General features: G+C 42.2%; 1 protein-coding gene across 1 annotated transcript in view; it reads left to right on the forward strand.

The window, feature by feature from the left end:
* Positions 1-1,454: 1,454 nt before the first annotated feature.
* The window catches only part of LOC112215611 (cadherin-6), an 81,737-nt gene continuing 62,985 nt past the window's right edge, over positions 1,455-20,206 (forward strand). Inside the window, exon 1 of the mRNA XM_024374774.2 lies at positions 1,455-1,667. The gene's annotated coding sequence lies outside the window, so the exon portion shown is untranslated. The remainder of the gene's footprint in view (positions 1,668-20,206) is intronic.

Here is a 20,206-nt window from a genome sequence, read left to right on the forward strand (position 1 = left end):
GTTTGCATACCAATATTATATATATAATATTATATATATAAATACATAAATCACAGAACACTGAAATGTAACAAAACCACTTGACATAGAAACAAGAATGTTTTTATATATTTTTTTAATGTTTATTAATTATGAAATTATTAATAATATTATTAACATTCCACCCATGAGGCTGCAAGGTAATTTGACTGCAGGAAAGGGCTCTCAAGTGTGACTCATTCTTAGCTCCAATAAATAACTACTTTTCGACATTCACTGAAACCAGATATAGGTATAATTCACAATTTCGTTGTGACAGAAAAAGCATAAACTTGGGCACAATTAATGCAGAAAATGCACCATTACGACAGTGAGAAGATTTATACCACAGAGTTTTCCCACCAGCCAGATGCAAAACATTTGCTGTTTTATTTCCCCAGAGATTGCACAGAACAACAGTGTATCTGATATTCTCTAAAATGACTATGATATCCCAGATATGGCTCTTTTTGGTGCCTGACTCCTTTGTGTTTTCTCACAAAGTTGTGCCATTGATATTTGTGGTGTTATGATGTATTTCAGGTTAACTTATAGATTTTAGTTTTGTTTCTGGATCATTCCAGTGTGTGTGCGTGTGTGCGTGTGTGTGTGTGTGTGTGTGAGGGAGGGAGGGAGAGAAAATGAGTCAGAGTCCTGAACATTCACAAAATAAATACTGAGGCTATCCAAGTCCATTCAGTTGCAATGATTTGGTCAAGGGCCGCAGTCAGTCATTCAGTCATCACTGGCTGATCTTTTGATAGGACATGATGTCAAATGTATAAATCCTTCTGGCTCAGTGAATGGGGAAGTGCTAGGCAAGGGGTCTGATGCTTGATAGGAGGATAGCTCCAAAGTGGATGCTTGGAGGAGTTCTAGAAATTGAACTTATGCAACTAACAGCAGCCATAATGACATTAACCCTTGGGATGGAACAACTCACATAGGCCTACAGTCTGTGATGTTGTATGTAGTACTCCCTATAGTTTAGTAATTAAACCACAAACTAGATGTTTTATTGTATTTTGCACACTGTAGAATTTTTAAATTGAACATGTCAAGTGTTTTCATTTTTCTATATTATCCACTCTTTAAGGTTTACATTCTGAATACTTACAAAAAGGCATACAAACAGTATCCTACCATATTCTTACAGGCTATTCAATGAGTTAATTGGCATATATGTCAATTTATTTGGGCATTTCTTTAGGCCTATAACCTATTATTTGCAACCACAAAGGTGCTAGTCGTCTTCCATTCATCCTGCGGTTTTCAAATTGCGCTGGGAATAATATATCAATTTATCAATCACTCCGTTGAACTAGCCTACATCCCTAGTTCTTTCAAACCTGCTTCCTCAGCGCGTCAATCTGTTCATTATATTCTGTCGGCCGATTTCTCCCCTGCCCTGCATCGGGGATTTGAGAATGGCAGCCAATCGGAGGCCCAGTCCCTTTTATTTCAGCTACGGACATCCACACAGAGAAGTGATGCTGCCTGCGCGAAACAGTGAAGCGCAGTTGAGGAACAGCCTTGAAGCGCTTTTGGAACTGCTGCAGTGAACGAACGGATACACTTCGCCCTCATCTCAACACTCGCCACTTCGCTATCGTAGGATTTCTCCAACAGAAAAATAACTTCCGTGGAAGGTGAGTGAAGCGATCAAATCAACTTTTAAAAAATATATGTACAGTGCTATTTCGCTTTGTGTTTTCTGGCAGAATGAAAGGTGTTCCCGATAAAGAAGGCGATGGTTTGAAAACTGCCGAGTCGAGTGTCCATTGAGACCTAGAGGTTATTGGTGTATTTATTGAACGTTGCGCATGAATTGATTGTATGTTGTATGTTCAACACTTCCGACTACAGACCTATATACTGATCTAGGTGATTCATAAATGAGGGTCAGTATAGGCGACTTAACTTTAGCCTGCCATACACCACTGGAAGTTGCTTGAAATATCACTCGATGTGCAATGCGTTAGACATTACTGACCACTATTGTCCTCTGCGTCAACTTTTGGGTTTCATTTATTGTAGACCACAATGTTGGATAATATTCTGTCTCAGCTGCAACGTTTGTGTTCATTAATTTGACTGCTTCAGATCAGATGTACAGTAGAGTACGGTAGCACTGTGATGGCACCACAAGTCAACACATCATGTGGAGTGATAAACGTATGACAATGTAATTGTTTACATTTTCTTTTGTATGTATTATTCGTTGTTTATTGGTGCTATATGAAATGCTCGCCTTCCTCTTTATACTTTCCCACTGGTTAAGCTACGGGTATCGATGCAGGTAAAGGCTACTGTAGAATAGGTTACATGCGCTGATGAAAATAGGAAATTCTCTGTCTGTACAGTTGCACTTTGAGTGACGCGGTGTAGCATAGCGCACGTGCCAGGTCAAGATTATATGCTCCTGGAGTTGCCTGAAGTTTTCAAAGTAGTCTGTGTCTCCTCAAGCGAGCCCTCATTCATAATATATTCATTATATGTGTGGCTTTTGGAGTATTCATTTTGAAAAGGTAAATTCGGGTACAGGGCTATGCTATTGATTTCCTTAACATTTTCGCATTCACACTTTAATTGCTTGCAGGATTTTGATTGAGCAGCACTTATTAGATGAAGTTACCTAGTGCAGTTTCATTGGAGAGTATGGTTGTATTCCTCCTGGGTTTGTTTTGGTGCCAAGTTGGCCTATATCACAAACGTTGCTCCATAGCCTATGCCTTTGCCTTCGCTAATGCAGCATATACATATCTTCCATGTTAGAAAATAGATTCTCAGGTCTAAGAAGCTTCAGGTGAGTGCTACTGGTCACGTGCACTGCATTCTGGGAATCTGTCTATTCCTCAAAAAAAAAACGTATTATAAAAATACATCTTGGCTACTGTACCTTCCTCTAGCCTCCAGATTGCTTCATGTTGGTTATATTGCTCTAGCTCCCTAAGGCCTGCAGCGATATGCCTGGAGGAGGCCAAGAAGTTCTTAGGGGGAGTTGACTAACTACCAGGGGAATATGCTGCAAGAGTATCACTCTACAAATTACCAACAGAGACATGTGCAATAAGCAGATCATGCACTAAATTATAATGGAGGCTTTGGAAATAAACAACATTTTACATTGACACATGCAAGGAGTTGGGTAATAGGCCTAATGCTGATGTGTTTTTCATAATTCACCCATCTGCACCCATTTTAAAATTATTTATCACCATTTTGTTTGCGTAAGGCAGATGACAGTAATTTGCTAGTGTAAAATAACTTACTAGTGTGGCGAGACTGAGGCTTTTGCAACAGAACAGGTTGTATAGCTGAGTTTTTACATACGTTCTGGTTTGAAGTTGTAAGATGAGAGAGTAGCATAGTATCTGTGTCTGATCAAAGACATATGGAGAACACGGCAGGTACTGAATATTTAACGCTTCTACAAATAGGTTTCCCTTGGTGTGTGTGTGTGTGTGTGTGTGTGTGTGTGTGTGTGTGTGTGTGTGTGTATGTATGTGTGTGTGTGTGTGTGTGTGTGTGTGTGTACTGTATGTGTGTGTTTGGGTGGGTGGGGGTAGCTTATAAAGATGTACAGGTAATGGAACAGACAAATTAAAACCATTAACCTCAAGGGTTTTAAATGAATACATTGGATCACAGAGACAGACATTCAATATTTCATCAATTAACCCCCCCTCCAAAATAAAAAATCTATATTCCACGGGTTATTTGCATAATCAGGGCGATTTTAAAGGCTGGATGTTGTTATGAGGTGAAGCTGATTGTCTGTCTTATCAATCGGCTCGTCTTTTCTCTCTCTGGTCTCTTGAGTGTTAGTGTGATGATGATGACATCACAGGATGTTGGTAAACCCGATGGCTGGGCTGTCTGATGACCAATGACCCAATGCTGATTACATTATCTCCGCTCCAGATGGACAGCGTCATTTTGATGTGTCCTGCTCCAGAATAATATTGAACCTTTCAAGTGCTCAGTCCTTCAAGCAGCAGCATCTGGACCTAATGAAATCACATCCCCATGCCCACTGACTGTCTCTACCACCGCACTATCCCTATGGGAATCTCCTCACAGCACAGAGACACACAAAACTAATTTCTGTGTGTGTGTGTGTGTGTGTGTGTGTGTGTGTGTGTGTGTGTGTGTGTGTGTGTGTGTGTGTGTGTGTGTGTGTGTGTGTGTGTGTGTGTGTGTGTGTGTGTGTGTGTGTGTGTGTGTGTGTGGCACCTTGATTGTTTCTCTGCATTAGTCAAGGTCCATATATGTTGTGATTATCTCTGGTTGCATTGAAAGCAAAGGTATAGAGATTGAAAATTGTTAGTTAGAACATTCCTGGGATTATTAACTAAAATGGAGTATGGTCTCACTAGAGAGTGTTAATTAGAAGAATGGCCTTTAGTCTTTTGCCCACATGAAAAACATGCCCCCTTGTGGACAGAAGAGACATGGAAACTAGGTGGTTATGACTGCTGTCGTCACCAAAACAAAGTATTTTGAAGTGTATGTGAGAACAATGACAACCTGGTAACTCTGTGCTAATGGTGTATCTTCATTCAGGAAGATATGGTCAGAATGTTATTCTGCTTGTGTTCAGCTACAAAACAATCAAGACGTAGTGCTGACGTCCCATACATTTGAGAGGTCTGTTTTTGGTTATTCCCAGTGTTTGTGGAGGACAGTGTTCTTTACACAATGAAGGTCAGTAACTCTGGTTCCACGTCTCATTTAGCCTAATTACAGGAGATGGAGAGGTAAAGATGGCTACCAGTAAAGCCACAGAAAGGCAATTTTTCTGACAAGGGTTTTTAGGAAATTTGCCAAAAGAATAGCATGAATTAATGGAATCTACAGACGGCACCACACTCCATGAGGAAAAGGGCAAAAAACTCCATAATCTCTGATGCCTGTTGTTATGGCAAATGTCTCCATTTACATTTGCTTTGGAGGTTATGTTGTTGCCACAGTAGAATCTGCTCAAATACGTTTTTTAAAAATGGGGCATTTTCTATTTGAGATTAAGTACACTGTGAGAGTAGATCAACGACACCAGACCTCTCAGTTGTTAATTGGTAATTGTCTGTATTGCGTGTACAAAAGAAAAGCAACCAGACAGAAATAGACTGTACATGTCTATTGTACTATTCTTGAAATATGCAATAAATGTACAGTAGTTTCATAGCTGTTGTGTATGGTGGCCAAAAGTTTTGAGAATGACACAAATATTAATTTTCACAAAGTCTGCTGCCTCAGCGTCTTTAGATATCTTTGTCAGATGTTACTGTGGAATACTGAAGTACAATTATAAGCATTTCATAAGTGTCAATGGCTTTTATTTACAATTACATGAAGTTGATGCAAAGAGTCAATATTTTCAGTGTTGACCCTTCTTTTTCAAGACCTCTGCAATCCGCCCTGGCATGCTGTCAATTAACTTCTGGGCCACATCCTGATGGCAGCCCATTCTTACATAATCAATGCTTGGAGTTTGTCAGAATTTGTGGGGTTTTGTTTGTCCACCCGCCTCTTGAGGATTGACCACAAGTTCTCAATGGGATTAAGGTCTGGGGAGTTTCCTGGCCATGGACCCAAAATACCAATGTTTTGTTCCCCGAGCCACTTAGTTATCACTTTTGCCTTATGGCAAGGTGCTCCAAACTCTTCCTGGATAGTTGGGAGAAGTTGCTCTTGGAGGAAGTGTTGGTACCATTCTTTATTCATGGCTGTGTTCTTAGGCAAAATTGTGAGTGAGCTCACTCCCTTGTCTGAGAAGCTACCCCACACATGAATGGTCTCAGGATGCTTTACTGTTGGCATGACACAGGACTGATGGTAGCCCTCACCTTGTCTTCTCCGGACAAGCTTTTTTCCGGATGCCCCAAACAAGCGGAAAGCGGATTCATCAGAGAAAATGACTTTACCCCAGTCCTCAGCAGTCGAATCCCTGTACCTTTTGCAGAATATCAGTCTCTCCCTCATGTTTTTCCTAGAGAGAAGTGGCTTTTTTGCTGCCCTTTTTGAGACCAGGCCATCCTCCAAAAGTCTTCACCTCACTGTGCGTGCAGATGCACTCACACCTGCCTGCTGCCATTCCTGTAATAATCAAATCAAATTTTATTTGTCACATACACATGGTTAGCAGATGTTAATGCAAGTGTAGCGAAATGCTTGTGCTTCTAGTTCCGACAATGCACTGATAACCAACGAGTAACCTAACAATTTCAGTACAACTACATTATACACACAAGTGTAAAGGGATGAAGAATATGTACATAAAAATACACTGCTTAAAAAAATAAAGGGAACACTTAAACAACACAATGTAACTCCAAGTCAATCACACTTCTGTGAAATCAAACTGTTCACTTCGGAAGCAACACTGATTGACAATAAATTTCACATGCTGTTGTGCAAATGGAATAGACAACAGGTGGAAATTATAGGCATTTAGTAAGACACCCCCAATAAAGGAGTGGTTCTGCAGGTGGGGACCACAGACCACTTCTCAGTTCCTATGCTTCCTGGCTGATTGTTTTGGTCACTTTTGAATGCTGGCGGTGCTTTCACTCTAGTAGTAGCATGAGACGGAGTCTACAAACCACACAAGTGGCTCAGGTAGTGCAGCTCATCCAGGATGGCACATCGATGCGAGCTGTGGCAAGAAGGTTTGCTGTGTCTGTCAGCGTAGTGTCCAGAGCATGGAGGCGCTACCAGGAGAAAGGCCAGTACATCAGGAGACATGGAGGAGGCCATAAGAGGGCAACAACCCAGCAGCAGGACCTCTACCTCCGCCTTTGTGCAAGGAGGAGCACTGCCAGAGCCCTGCAAAATGACCTCCAACAGGCCACAAATGTGCATGTGTCTGCTCAAACGGTCAGAAACAGACTCCATGAGGGTGGTATGAGGGCCCGACGTCCACAGGTGGGGGTTGTGCTTTAAAGCCCAACACCGTGCAGGATGTTTGGCATTTGCCAGAGAACACCAAGATTGGCAAATTCGCCACTGGCGCCCTGTGCTCTTCACAGATGAAAGCAGGTTCACACTGAGCACATGTGACAGTCTGGAGACGCCGTGGAGAACGTTCTGCTGCCTGCAACATCCTCCAGCATGACCGGTTTGGCGGTGGGTCAGTCATGGTGTGGGGTGGCATTTCTTTGGGGGGCCGCACAGCCCTCCATGTGCTCGCCAGAGGTAGCCTGACTGCCATTAGGTACCGAGATGAGATCCTCAGACCACTTGTGAAACCATATGCTGGTGTGGTTGGCCCTGGGTTCCTCCTACTGCAAGACAATGCTAGACCTCATGTGGCTGGAGTGTGTCAGCAGTTCCTGCAAGAGGAAGGCATTGATGCTATGGAATGGCTCGCACATTCCCCAGACCTGAATCCAATTGAGTACATCTGGGACATCATCACGCTCCATCCACTAATGCCACGTTGCACCACAGACTGTCCAGGAGTTAGCGGATGCTTTAGTCCAGGTCTGGGAGGAAATCCCTCATCAGGAGCATGCCCAGGCGTTGTAGAGAGGTCATACAGGCACGTGGAGGCCACACACACTACTGAGCCTCATTTTGACTTGTTTTAAGGACATTACATCAAAGTTGGATCAGCCTGTAGTGTGGTTTTCCACTTTGACTTTGAGTGTGACTCCAAATCCAGACCTCCATGGGTTGATAAATTTGATTTCCATTGATAATTTTTGTGTGATTTTGTTGTCAGCACATTCAACTATGTAAAGAAAAAAGTATTTAATAAGAATATTTCATTCATTCAGATCTAGGATGTGTTATTTTAGTGTTCCCTTTTTTTTGAGCAGTGTATATGAATGATGGTACAGAACGGCGTAGGCAAGATGCAGTAGATGGTATCGAGTACAGTATATACATGAGTAATGAGATGAGTAATGTAGGCATGTAAACATTATATTAAGTGGCATTGTTTAAAGTGGCTAGTGATACATTTTGTACATACATTTTTCCATTATTAAAGTGGCTGGAGTTGAGTCAGTGTCAGTGTCAGTGTGTTGGCAGCAGCCACTCAATGTTAGTGGTGGCTGTTTAACAGTCTGATGTCCTTGAGATAGAAGCTGTTTTTCAGTCTCTCGGTCCCTGTTTTGATGCACCTGTACTGACCTCGCCTTCTGGATGATAGCGGGGTGAACAGGCAGTGGCTCGGGTGGTTGTTGTCCTTGATGATCTTTATGACCTTCCTGTTACATTGGGTTGTGTAGGTGTCCTGGAGTGCAGGTAGTTTGTCCCAGGTGATGCGTTGTGCAAGCCTCACTACCCTCTGGAGAGCCCTACGGTTGTGGGCGGAGCAGTTGCCATATCAGGCGGTGATACAGTCCGACAGGATGCTCTCCTGTGCATTGTGCATTCCTGGCGCGAGAGTGAGTGGAAATATAACGTTCATGCTGAGATTAAAGTTGCTCTTTGAATTTTGACTGCTTTTGTTCTGAGAACATTTCCTTTCTCTTGAGTGTTCTGAAATGAATATGCAGTGTTCTTAACTGGTCAACCTGGTGCTTGCTCCTAATGAAAGGGAGGATATTTTGTCGAAAGGGTAACTTTACACTACAGTGTGTAAAAGTGTGTATTGTGGTTCCTGGAAGTGCTGAAGAGCTGGAGATTAAAAAAATTAAAAACATTTTTACCCCTTTTTCTCCCCAATTTCGTGGTATCTAATTGTTTTTTAGTAGCTACTATCTTGTCTCATCGCTACAACTCCCATAAGGGCTCGGGAGAGACGAAGGTTGAAAGTCATGCGTCCTCTGATACACAACCCAACCAAGCCGCACTGCTTCTTAACACAGCGCGCATCCAAAGCCAGCCGCACCAATGTGTCGGCACTGTGCACCTCCAACCTCCAACCTCGGTTAGCTTGCGACCGGCCCACCACAGGAGTCATTGGTGCGCGATGAGCCAAGGATATCCCTACCAGCCAAGCCCTCCCTAACCCAGACAATGCTAGGCCAATTGTGCGTCGTCCCACAGACTTCCCGGTCGTGGCCAGTTACGACAGAGCCTGGGCGCGAACCCAGGGTCTCTGGTGGCACAGCTGGCGCTGCAGTACAGCGCCCTTAACCACTGCGCCACCCGGGAGGTACAGGATGAGGAGACTTGGCTGCCTTTGTGCCCTGGTCAAAGGTAGTATACTGCATAGGGAATTTGATGCCCTTTGAGACACACTGTAACTCTAATGTTGTACAGTAGCCGTCTGACGTGGGTATGGTGACAGCTAGGTAGTAAAGAAGAAAAGGTACAGGCTCAGCCATTAGACAGACATGGCGTACAAAGGCAGTCGATATTAAATCAGTAGGCTCATGTCTCTGGGTTGGGAGATTCTGTAATTGCTGCCAATGCAATCTGCCAACACGTTTCCCCCTTCCTCTCCATGTGAATACGCTGCCTGGCTTCACCAATTACCGAGAAGCTGAAGGACAGCTAGCTTCAGAGCTTTAGGACTGACTCAGTAACAGCGGGGATCCTATGTGTCCCAATGTCACCCAGTCTATTTAGTGCACTACTTTTGACCATGGTACATAGGGCTCTGTTCAAAAGAGTGCACTATTTAAGGAATGGGGTGACATTTGGGATGGGGCCTCTCTCTCATCCTCTGTCTGAGGAAGTAAGGGCTAATGGCAATTTAAGGGAACTGCCTTACCATCAGCTCCTGCAGGAGTTGGAAAGTTTAGCGGACATATTTGCATAACTGACATCACCACCCACTCCCTCGCAGTGAATGCATAGGCTCACTGAAATGCACATATGCGTCACGGATACGGACACACAGGCAGGTACACACTAGGGTAGGGCAATATTACGATAAAATTATCTATCGACAATGATTGACAGCCTATTTGAACTTGACTGGCTCTGCGCAGTAAATATAATTCTCTCTCTCTCTCTCTCTCTCTCTCTCTGGCTTCAATAGGCTATGAAAATGACTATATTAAGAGAGGACAATGAGGCAAATAAAGCAATCATTATCCAGTTCTGAAGATGCTTTGCTTCTATCCAGCCAATGATGTATAACTCACTATGGCAAGACAGGCCGTTCCTCATCAGTTGACTGTCACTTTGCTCCATCATCTGGGCACCAAACAGACATAGACAGACACACAAAAACCTGCTGAAACTCTACCAGAAAAGTATATTATAAAATATTTGCCTGCACTTAGCCTCTGTCCAAGGTTTCAACAACATTATCTTTCATAATGATTCGTCCAGTTGTAGCATGCGATTTTGCGCTATTTTTAACCAAACAATTTGTTCAGTCAATAGCAGGCGATACTATCATATATCACAACGTTTTGTGAGCATATAATCACGATAGGACAAAGGTTGACACCGCCCTAGTACACACACTCACACACACACCGTACCACTCTGAAACACAGACACAGCAGAGATTGCACGAAGCAAAAAGGTATAAGGTTCTCAACACGCTTCTCAGCACAATTTAACAAGATATATTAGTCACACAGGAGGCAGCAGAGAGCCAGCCGGCCATAGTGCTCAGCAGACTGGGCACTGACTAGGGGAGAGAGATAGTGATTTACCACAAAGCCCTGTATACCATGGCACCATTTCAGAGTCTGGGAAGTCATATGATTGAGGCATGGCCATGAAAGCCCACAAACACAGTAGCTAGCTATTGCTTTCTCTTTTTACTTGAGGAAAAAGGCTTGGAAAGAGTAGGAATTGGGGTAAGAGGGATTTACGATGGCTAAAACCATACTCTGTTAGATACAGTTACTATACAGCTTACAATGCAGGTTTTAGCTAAAGGAGTGTTTTTGGACTTTTGTATATGATATGTGTGTATTCTCTCAGTAGTACGATCTGTGTGTCTTAGCTGCGCTGTGAGCTATAAGGTGTGGAGTGATAGATGAAGAGTGTAAGTGAACAGCAGGACACACACACACACACCACGGTTTCCTATAGGAAAATGTGGAGCCGGACATTGGACCAGCAGGATTTGCATTGATCAGACATTAGAGTAATGTCCTGGACCAATATGCATTGGGTGCGTAACCTGAATAGGGTGTCCACCCAAGGTGCTTAGAATGACAGATGTCACATTTAGATTATGGTTATTCATCTTAACAGAACATGCAACTCGAGGATGCAACGTGTCCTCCTTACCGAATTCCGATTTGCACTGAAGATGTTAGAATAACTGTCACATTTACGTTTCCTCAGCTAGCAAGACGAGTAATAAACAGCAAAATCACTAGTCTTTGTCAATCTAATGTCCCCCATAGTTTGTCTATTCTATTGGTCAGTTTGTCGTCCTGTGCGAGAAAGAAATAGCCTATGCCAAACTGTCTGGAACAGTTCTGGGACGATATGTCCCAAATTCATACAACCAGTAGTCCTAGGCTACATAAAAAAAATCTACTTTAAAAAGCAATGAGGATGATGCAACAGATCAGTACATTTAGATTACAATGTTGATAAACTATTATTTCTTCACATTATAAGCGCAGCAATGTGCACAAGGCAATAGGCTACGCGCAAATGTTAATTCCATAATGCAATTAGCGGGAACACTCAGTTGTCAAAAGAAATTTCGAAAGAGGGGAGATATAAAGATGCAAAAATTAGCATGGGTTGCTAATATGACTAGGGTTGTGCCTTTCGCTAATGGAAAACCAATAGAACACGAAAGAAATGCTAGCTTTTTCAAGCGGAAATTTGCTTCCTGCAACACAAACTCAAAAAGTCTGGGACACTGTAAAGTCCATGGAGAATAAGAACACCTCCTCCCAGCTGCCCACTGCACTGAGGATAGGAAACTCTGTTACCACTGATAAATCCACTATAATTGAGAATCTCAATAAGCATTTTTCTATGGCTGGCCATGCTTTCCACCTGGCTACCACTACCCCGGTCAACTGCACTGCACCCCCTACAGCAACTCGCCCAAGCCTTCCCCATTTGTCCTTCTCCCAAATCCAGTCAGCTGATGTTCTGAAAGAGCTGCAAAATCTGGACCCCTACAAATCAGCCGGGCTAGACAATCTGGACCCTTTCTTTCTAAAACTATCTGCCGAAATTGTTACAACCCCTATTACAAGCCTGTTCGACCTCTCTTTCATGTCGTCTGAGATTCCCAAAGATTGGAAAGCAGCTGCGGTCATCCCCCTCTTCAAAGGGGGGGACACTCTTGACCTAAACTGCTACAGACCTATATCCGTCCTACCCTGCCTTTCTAAGGTCTTCGAAAGCCAAGTCAACAAACAGATTACTACCGACCATTTCGAATCCCCCCGCATCTTCTTCGCTATGCAATCTGGTTTCAGATCTGGTCATGGGTGCACCTCAGCCACACTCAAGGTCCTGAACGATATCTTAACCGCCATCGATTAGAAACAATACTGTGCAGCCGTATGTCATTTACAAAATAGCCTCCAATACCCTACTCAATCAATTGGATGCAGTCTATCACAGTGCCATCTGTTTTGTCACCAAAGCCCCATATTCTACCCACCACTGCGACCTGTATGATCTCGTTGGCTGGCCCTCGCTTCACACTCGTCGCCAAACCCACTGGCTCCAGGTCATCTACAAGACCCTGCTAGGTAAAATCCCCCCTTATCTCAGCTTGCTGGTCACCATAGCAGCACCCACCTGTAGCACGCGCTCCAGCAGGTATATCTCTCTGGTCACCCTTAAAACAAATTCTTCCTTTGGCCGCCTCTCCTTCCAGTTCTCTGCTGCCAATGACTGGAACGAACTACAAAAATCTCTGAAACTGGAAACCTTTATCTCGCTCACTAGCTTTAAGCACCAGCTGTCAGAGCAGCTCACAGATTACTGCACCTGTACATAGCCCATCTATAAATAGCCCAAACAACTACCTCTTCCCCTACTGTATTTCATTATTTATTTTTGCTCCTTTGCACCCCATTATTTTTTATTTAATCTACCATTCCAGTGTTTTACTTGCTATATTGTATTTACTTCGCCACCATGGCCTTTTTTTGCCTTTACCTCCATTATCTCACCTCATTTGCTCACATCGTATGTAGACTTATTTTTCTACTGTATGATTTTTTTACTCCATGTATAACTCTGTGTTGTTGTATGTGTCGAACTGCTTTGCTTTATCTTGGCCAGGTCGCAATTGTAAATGAGAACTTGTTCTCAACTTGCCTACCTGGTTAAATAAAGGTGAATTTTTTTAATTAGGCTACTGGTTTCATTGGCATATGGAAGTCTATAAAATAATGGCCTCAATGTTTCTATGGTCGGATTTTACTTTGAAGCAAGGCAAGACATGTCTCATAATATGAAGTAAAACATTCAGGCTTCAAACAATTAAGTCTATATTTTCAAAATGCATACTGCCTCCAGCTCATTGCAAAGTGATGTGTGACTCGCTGAAGCCTGTCTACCATTGCCTATCTGCACTTGAATGGCGTATGGGAGCGCTCTTAAATTACAGTACTAGCTGAGAAATAAAAATAGTAGTCATTTTTAATTATGGCCATCAAAACTGTTTTTAACAAGCAATTGCATTTAGAATTGTTACGCAATGATTGGGCTTATAAAAACATGTTTCACTCCAGCAGCAACTAATGAGCTGTTTGAGAAGCAGTAGCAGCAGCTTTCATGCTGTCTGACAGATTTTCCACTCATAGGCTCTGTATCGGTATGCTGTGCGTGTGTAACAAACATAACTACTAACGAAAATACACACGCGGTAATTGAATTAACTAAATTATGCAAATTAACCTATAGACCAATAAGCATGTCAAATATATTTCCATCAACGAATAGACTAAAAGGCATTATTTTGCAATGGGATTTTCTGTCTTCTCCTGGACAATTGGCCGGTACCAGTTTTATTTATTGGCTTTTCATTTTTTTATCGGCCAAAAGCCATCTATTACCGGCCAATGGAAACCCTGACACACACACATCATAACACAGGTTCAGCAGCAGCTTCACTCTGTCTGGATTCCTGACAGTGAACAGCCCCGACGCATAATTCCACTGCTATGTACAGCCTGCATCCCAAATGGAACCCTATTTCAAATATAGTTCACTTCTTTTGACCAGACCAGAGCCCATAGGAATAGGGTGCCATATGGGACAAAGCCACAGACTGCAGTAAGTGGACTGAGGACGTTAAAGAGTGTCTGGAGGGAAGAACAGAACAGAACATGACAGTCAGTTAATAAGTGTTGAGAAGAAGACCAAGTGGAGGCCAGACCACAGACAACAATGTCTGTCTGACTCAACATACTGTACTGTACAGGAGGATCTGACTGGTGTTAGAGAAAAGGAAGGGATCCTATTGACTATTGGATAAGAAGGGGGCAAAAAGAAGAGATCACAGTTCCAAGCAGAAGACGAGGTGTATTAGTGGTTAGTTGTGATACATAGAAGAGGAATGGGTGACGAGGGGGGCGGGGGTGTGTGTGTGTGTGTGTGTGTGTCTGGCTAGAGCAGGTACTGTGGGGAAGGTGAGGCGGATCTAGCTGAATGGGGTGATAATGACGCATGCTTACTCCTGCAGGGCCTGCCATGGTTCTGTCAGCACAACAGATAACTGTCAACTCCAGGGAACACTACTGTGATTCTCTAACACCAAGGAAGGTGTGTGTGTGTGATAGATTGTTGATTGTCTGTCAGTGTGTGTGTGTGCCTACGAATGTGATGTGTGTACGTAGCAACACCTGAGGATCTGTCTTTTTCAGCCATCTATGTCTTGTGTTTGAGGGGTGCAAAATCCACATCTTGCTGAATTGTTTGCTTTCATTTTCCTCCTGCGACTCTTTCATCCAATTGCTTGTGTCTGTCATTTTTCCCCGTTAATGTAATGACCGCAGAAATGTTTGTAATGACCTGTCAAATATAGCCCGGTAATGGCTGAAATGGGCTCAATGGAATGCATTGTCATTCCGTTGCATCTATAAGAAAGCTAAAGCTTCGTCAGGGATTTAACACATTATCTCGACACTTACATCATACGAAAGAGAAGAAAAATAACTTTATTTTGATAGGTGTATATTTTTTGTGAAATTGAATGAAGTAATACTTTAATACAGTTGAAATATTTACAAATTCACTGAAATGAAATCAACTCCCGAAAATGAACCCTCAGATTTAGTGATATTACAGTACATCTGATCTCGCGAACAATGTAAAGTATGTATAGATAGGTGTAATCTAGAGCCAACGATGTACAAGCCGAAGGTATCCTGTTGTTGTCACACTTGTTGAATTATGCAACAGTACGTGACAACAACAGCAATTAATGAGGCAGTCTAGACAGTGCAGGTGAGTGCAGCTAGATTAAGACAGAGCACGTTTTTGGTGGTCGCAGCCCTGAATTAATACCTGAATTCCCACCAAAATCCCTGAACACCGGTCATTATTTGTCAGTGCCATTAAAATGTTTATGTGCAATAATGCAGTCAATATCGGATGGATCAATGGAGTATCTTCATCCATTGTCCAACTGTTGCATTTATTAGAATTGTTTTAAAGTGTACGTGTATCTGTTTCTTTATGTGTATATACTGTGTGTTGGCAGCAGAGGGGGAGGGATGTTATTTCCACACCCTAACAGTCTTCAGAAGTAATGATGCAGGTTATTGCATATGACTTGTAACACCTCGGCCCAGTGGGCGTTCACAGTGGGACAGGCTGTCCTTGTACATTAGCCTTTAGGGGATGTGCTTCTGTCCTGCTGCCTGCCATAACCCAGAGCAAAGCGGTGTGTGTGTGTGCGCGTGTGTGTGTGTGTGTGTGATAGAGAGAGCTAATTCAGACAGACCTAGCCCTCTCGACCTGCAGTTGATAGCTTCCCTGCCTGTTGTGACACTGATATCTGGATGCCATATCACATTTTGCATGGTATTTTTCTTTCCCCATTGTCCTCTCATGCTATACATTAGACTGGGGAAGAAAAACATGAACTTGTTCACAAGAGGCTTTCATAGGCTTCAGCACAGTAGGTCTTCAAAGTATCCCTTAATCTCACTTGTTCTTATTATTCTCCAATGTCTGAACGCATTCATGATCTCAAGCTACAGTTAGTACAAATACTATGAATTATCTGAACATCCACAAACCAGGTGCACCTTGGTCTCTTTTTCATTTCAGAACAGCTTGGTGTTTCATCAATTTCAAGTGTTTCTACAACTGTTAGATCATGAATGAACGTCATAATGTGGACACTAATCAAAGGGTTTGTGAAAAAGAGAGTCTATTTAAACTCTAGGTCTATATCTAATCCCAGATGTGGCATACTGGAACCATACAAGCTTGTTGGAACGGTACAATACAAGCTGTCTAGAGAGTGACAGTCACAAAATGACCATGGACTAATAACTATTCAACAATACCACAGTGTATAGGCCTATCGCGGGGCCAGGGGCTGGAGTCCCTTCAGTACATTAGCTGGAACATGTCCTCAGTCCCTTTGTGAAAAGGTCACCCTTTGAGACCCAAAACAGCTGAACATGGCACCGTGACACACTTAACTGACAGGCGGATTTGTATGGGCTGCAAAGGCCTCCAATTACTTTCTGACACCACTGTCCATCAAAGAGGAAGAGACCTAGGACCTGACAGGGAGGGAGGGAGGTGTGTGAGTGTGTGTGTCATATTGCCGAAGACGCACACACCACAGCCTAAAAGTCCACCAACCCCTATCATGGTGGAGGAGCTGCAGGGTACTCCTCGTTAATTGAGTTTGATCTAATGAAGGCAATGCGAAATGAGGGTTATTGTTAGCCCTGAGGACAATACCAAAGTTGAATTTGATGTAAGATGCTCGGGGAATTTCTTTGAAATGGAAAAATTGCATTAAACATTCCATTTATATTAATTATATTGTGCTTGTTATTATTAGCTGTGGTGTGCTACTCTTAGTAGCAGTAGAAAGAGCAGCAGCATAAGGTCCAAAATTCCCTATCCGGTCATAGGTTCAGTACACATTACTGCATTCTGTATCAGAAAGTTCAAAGACGCCATGTCCAAGCTCTACGAACGCAGCCTCTGACCCTCCCTCTGCTACACTGCCCTGCTGAGAATCACACACAACAAAGATGTGGTGAGGCTATACTCTGCCCGTATGTAAATAAGGTATCTGTTTTTATTTGTAATACATTTGCAAACATAAAAAATAAAAAAAACTTTCACTTTGTAATTTATGGGGTGTTTAATCCATTTTAGAATAAGGCTGTAACGTAGCAAAATGTGAAAAGAGTCAAGGGGTCTGAATTCCTTCTGAATGCACTTTGCAAGTAGCCATTGCAAGCTAGCTATTTAATAGTGGCTATCAGTTTTTTTTCTTCTAATTGTGCTTTGTGACAATGTCAAGCACTGAGTGGAAATCATTCCCATATTAATGACCTTCTATTTTGGATTATCCACATCAAGGATCAAGTTTGTTTGTTCTTGTTTTCCCCATGTATTGGCCTGACAGACGATGTGCTTGCAGCCTATTTTTTACGTCCAATCACTGTACCCATATGGCGAATAAAACTCGTTCATTTTGCGTTGTGATAATGCCATTTAGACTTCAGAAAATAGCGGGTCATATTCAACAATATTACCATTTATTTTGGATAGTCAGCATTTAGGGGACATACTTTTCATCCTGCATACGTTCTTGACTGAGATTGCTAAATCTACAACTAATGTCACATTAAGGTGGTACATGCTATCTTGTTTAGTAACCCGAACCAAATTAAGGCTGTTGGCAATGTAGCTATGTCTTTCGTACAGTAGCGATCCGGGGTTGATTTTCCTCTGTAGCGTTAGTAACTTTAAATGTTTTCCTTTGTGAGAAATGTTATTTGGTTATATGCTGTAAGACCCCCTAATGTATATGGTATATGCCATTTAATTTCTGATGAAAGGTAGCTCTCTCTTATTTTTATGATGGTATATTGGACATTTACTATCATGCAGGCGTGACTATTGTCACTTACTGTAGTCCTGGTCAATGTGGACTTCCAAAAAAGATCTAAATAAAAAGTTATATGCAACCAAAAAAATGCCTCATCAACACCTGGCAGTCAGCTGATGCTGTCACTCTGACCATACACATCCCCTTTTTTCTTTTTCCCCTTTTTTATTTTCTTACTCATGCTAAAACCCCAAAGGCTTCCCCTGGGCTAATTAAATGACATTACATTCTATCTCACCTCATGTTAATGATATAATGGCAACCCAACTAAATAAAGAATAGTCTCTACCGTATTAGCTGGAACTGCGAATGGCTGAACCATCCTGTCAAGAGAAAAAAATGTATTTGCTCACCTCAAGCAATAGAAGGCTGGGTTGGTCTATTTACAGTGCCTTCAGGTCTTGGCTTTTTCCACATTTTGCTACTTTACAGCCTTAATCTAAAATGATTTTTTTTCCCTCATCCGTCTATACACTACCCAATAATGACAAAGCAAAAACAGTTTTTTTGTATTTTTGCAAATGTATTCAAAATTTTAAAAAACTGTTCAAACCAAGATTGAACTCTTTGGCCTGAATGCCAAGTGTCACGTCTGGAGGAAACCTGGCACCATCCCTATGGTGACTTATGGTGGTGGCAGCATCATGCTGTGGGTATGATTTTCCAGCGGCAGAAATTGGGGACTAGTCCGGATCGAGGCAAAGATGAACGGAGCAAAGCACAGAGAGATCCTTGATGAAACCCGGACTTTAACCCGATAGAACATCTCTGGAGATACCAGAAAATAGCTTTGCAGAGACGGTCCCCATCCAACCTGACAGAGCTTGAGAGGATCTGCAGAGAAGAATAGGGGAAACTCCCCAAATACAGGTGTGCCAAGCTTGTAGCGTTATACCCACGAAGACTCGGGACTATAATCGCTGCCAAAGGTGCTTCAACAAAGTACTGAGTAAAGGGTCAGAATACTTATGTAAATGTGATATTCCATTTTTTGTTGTTTCTGCTTTGTCATTGTGGGGTATTCTGTGTAGATAGATGAGGGGGAAACCGATTTATTCTATTTTAGAAGAAGGCTGTAACCTAACAAAATGTGGAAAAAGTCAAGGGGTGTGAATAATTTCAGAAGGCACTGTGTGTTTGTGTGTATATATTATATTATATTACTTGTCAAAAGTTTTAGAACACCTACTCATTTAAGTGTTTTTCTTTATCTGTACTATTTTCTACATTGTATAATAATAGTGAAGATATCAAAACTATGAAATAACACACATAGAATAATGTAGTAACCAAACAATTGTTAAACAATTCTTCAAAGTAGCAACCCTTTGCCTTGATGACAGCTTTGCACAGTCTTGGCATTCTCTCAACCAGCTTCATGAGGTAGTCACAATTTACAGGTGTGCCTTGTTAAAAGTTAATTTGTTAATTTATTTCCTTCTTAATGTGTTTGAGCCATTCAGTTGTGTTGTGACAAGGTAGCGGGGGATATGCAGAAGATAGCCCTATTTGGTAAAAGACCAAGTCCATCTTATGGCAAGAGCAGCTCAAATAAGCAAAGAGAAACAACAGTCCATCATTACTTTCAGACATGAAGGTCAGTCAATCCAGAACATTTCAAGAACTTTCAAAGTTTCTTAAAGTGCAGTTGCAAAAACCATCAAGTGCTATGATGGAGGTGTAATGGTGTGGGGGTGCTTTACTGGTGACACTGTCTGTGATATTTAGAATTCAAGGCACACTTAACCTGCATAGCTACCACAGCATTCTGTAGCGATACGCTATCCCATCTGGTTTGCACTTAGTGGGACTATCATTTGTTTTTCAACAGGACAATGACCCAACACACCACCAGGCTGTGTAAGGGCTATTTGACCAAGAAGGACAGTGATGGACTGCTGCATCAGATGACCTGGCCTCCATAATCACCTGACCTCAACCCAATTGAGATGGTTTGGGATGAGTTGGACCGCAGAGTGAAGGAAAAGCAGCCAACAAATGCTCAGCATATCTGGGGACTCTTTCAAGATTGTTGGAAAAGCCTTCCAGGTGAAGCTGGTTGAGAGAATGCTAAGAATGTGCAAAGCTGTAATTAAGGCAAAAGCTGCTACTTTGAAGAATTTTAAATATAAAATATATTTTGATTTGTTTAACACTTTTTTGGTTACTACATGATTCCATATATGTATGTATGTATGTATGTATGTATGTATGTATGTATGTATGTATGTATGTATGTATGTATGT

Source organism: Oncorhynchus tshawytscha, linkage group LG16 (assembly GCF_018296145.1).
Source record: "Oncorhynchus tshawytscha isolate Ot180627B linkage group LG16, Otsh_v2.0, whole genome shotgun sequence".
NCBI classification, from domain to species: domain Eukaryota; kingdom Metazoa; phylum Chordata; class Actinopteri; order Salmoniformes; family Salmonidae; genus Oncorhynchus; species Oncorhynchus tshawytscha.